We start from the raw sequence: 2,947 nt of genomic DNA, 5'->3' as shown, positions 1-2,947 counted from the left end.
GTCTGTTGAAGGGCGTCTTGGTTCCTTGGGTGGCTGAAAAATGCCCCAGTGGGATTTTGAGGGTCTTCAGGAGGTACCTGACGTATGCCCTCATGAGCAAGATCAGTCAGCACTCAGTTTACACATTTCAGACTCCTGCCCTGCTCTGATATGTCCCTGAAGGCATGTCCATGTCTTTTAGCACCTCAGTCTTCCTCTGGATGCCGCTCCAGTGTGCTGGAGCTCTCCAGGTGCCCAGGTGGGGAAGGGTCCAGGCCAGGGATTTCCCCACTTTTAGGACATATTCTGTCAGTGGGATTCCAAGAAAGAGCTGTCTGGGCTAAGTGCCCCTACATAGTTCTTAGTGAATTAGTTCCTGTGTTTTTTGCTTATACAGTTGACCTTGGAACAATGTGACTCTCCCAGAACTTAGCTACCCACTGCCTGCTATTGACTGAAAGCTTTACTGATAGCATAGTGAATTAGCACATTTTGTATATGTATTATATGCTGTGTTTTTACAGCAGAATAAGCTAGAAAAAACAAAATGTTATTAAGAAAACCATAACGAAGAGAAAATGCATTTATAGTAGTGTATTTATTGCTAAACCTCCATGTGTAACTGGACAACCTGCGCAGTTCAAACCCATGTTGTCTATGGGTCAGCTGCACTTCCCTTTTCCATAACTCTCAAGCAGGAGTTCAGTGGGGATTTGGGATGAGAGCAGTTCTAAGGGACAGCCTGTGTACTGGGCACAAGGTGGGCTCCCCTTGGCTTTCAGAGGACTAAGGCTCTACTCCTGGGTCCAGTTGACTTTGTTTGCGTCTCTTTCATTGGGCTGCCCTACTTAGGAGGCTCCTCACCCCCTTATCCACCTAGTTCACTAGTCAGCCCCTTTGATTTAATTTATTTATTTTTATTTTTAAAAAGATTTTATTTATTTATTTGAGAGAGAGAGAGAGAGAGAATAAGCACAAGCAGGGGGTAGTGGGAGAGGGAGAAGCAGGCTTCCTGCTGAGCAGAGCGCCTGATGTGGGGCTTGATCCCAGGACTGTGGGATCCTGACTTGAGGCAAAGGCAGATGCTTAACTGATTGAACCACCCAGGTGCCCCTAAGCAGTGGAGGACATAGCTGGGAACTGACTTTTCTTTCTGAGAGAGAGAGAGAGAGAGAGTAAACGAGACACAGAGAGAAAACCAGAGCTACCTTTATTTTTGAAAATTATTTACAAATTAATATTTCAATTAAAATAATATATGCATTAAGGTTTAAAATGAAAAAAGAAAGAAAAATACAGTCATCTACTCCATCCCATTTAATCCCAAATCCTAGCCCTAGAAGTGAAAACTATCACCTAGCTAAATATGTTTATATCACACAATTTATGTGTGTGTGTGTATAATTGCATTTATTTTATTTATATTTAGAGAGGTATAATTGTCATATAACATTATGTTAGTTTCAGGTGTACAACATAGTGATTCAGTATTTGTATACATTGTGAAGTGATTACCTCAATATGTCTAGTTACCAGCTGTCACCATATGAAGTTACAAAATTTTTTTTTCCTTGTGATTAGAACTTTTAGGATTTACTCTTTTGGTGACTTTCAAGTATGCACCACAGTATTTTTGACTATAGTCACCATGCTGTATATTACATCCTTGTGGCTATTTATTTTATAATTAGACATTCATACCTCTTGACCCCTTTCATTAATTTCATTCATCCCCTGACCCCCTCCCTTTTAACAACCACTTTTACCTGTATCTAAAGATGTGAGGCTGTATCTCATTGTGGTTTTGATTTGCATTTTCCTGATGATCACTGATGTTGAGCATCTTTCCTTCCTTCCTCCCTCTTTTCCTTTCTTTTGTGCAGTGTATTATTTTAGTTAAGTATAAAGACTTAACCATGTCACCTAGAGACCATTTTACCCACTGCTATATGGCCACCAATCTCTCTCTCTTCAGCAGTGGGTGAGGCAGATACCCTTTCCATGGGGAAGAGAAATCCATGATTTGTTGCCTTTGCCAATAACAAACATGTTGGAGAGCTGGGTGGCAAACCTGTTGCCAGTGGCATCTTTCACATGAATTGTATCAAAAGAACCAGGATGTCCCTTTCTTTTGGTGATCACACCAGTACTTCCCAGGTTAGCACTCTAATCACCATACACAGATTACCAGTATCAAACGTGATGAAATCAGTAATCTTACCAGTCTCCAAATCAGTCTGAATAGTGTCATTCACCTTAATGAGGGAATACGGATAGTGGGTGGTGCAAGTATCATGGGTCAGATGAGAGATTCTTTTTTTCCTAACAAAGATCATTCTTACTTTGCACAACTTGTTCTTGGCCTCCTCAGGTGTAATCTGATGAACAGCAAAGCAACCTTTGGTGACATGGATCAGATGGAAATTCTTCCCACTTCTTGTCAATGCTGATGACATTCATAAAACCAGCAGGGTAGTTTGCATCAGTTCAGACCTTGCCATCAGTCTTAATAAAACAGCATACAGATCTTCCTTACTTTATCTCCTGTTAGAGCATACTTAAGTCTGTTCCTTAGGAAAAAGATGAGAGGGAGACATTCTCTCAGCTTATGGGGACCAGTAGATGGATGAGGGGCAAACACACCAGTCAGTTTATCCGGCATCCAGTGCTTTGGAGCTGTACATGCTTCAGATGCTTCTTGGGAACATGAGCCACGGCTGCACTAGGTATGAAAAAAGACTTTTGGGCATCTTTTCATGTGTTTGTTGGCCACTGTATGTCTTCTTTGAAAAAAATGTCTATCCAGATCCTCTGTTCATTTTTAAATTAGATTGTTTGTTATTTTGTTCTTGAGTTGTAGGTGTTCTTTATATATCTTGAATATTAATCCCTTATTGGATATTTTTTTTAAGTATTTTGTCTCTTTTGGTGTGTTGGCCTTTCATATTGTTGATGGTTTCCTTTGCTG

The 2,947-nt window shown here is 40.5% G+C and overlaps 1 pseudogene across 1 annotated transcript; it reads right to left on the bottom strand.

Annotated features, from left to right (window-relative positions):
- Window positions 1–1,950: 1,950 nt before the first annotated feature.
- Window positions 1,951–2,676, bottom strand: LOC308344298 (small ribosomal subunit protein eS4-like; annotated as a pseudogene). Its single transcript has one exon. The product of its transcript is annotated as a small ribosomal subunit protein eS4-like (transcript).
- Between the last annotated feature and the right edge of the window lie 271 nt (window positions 2,677–2,947).

This window comes from Martes martes (assembly GCF_963455335.1).
Source record: "Martes martes genome assembly, chromosome: 6".
NCBI classification, from domain to species: Eukaryota; Metazoa; Chordata; class Mammalia; order Carnivora; family Mustelidae; genus Martes; species Martes martes.
Note: the sequence above shows the minus strand (reverse complement) of the source record. Positions and strands in the feature narration are given on the sequence as shown.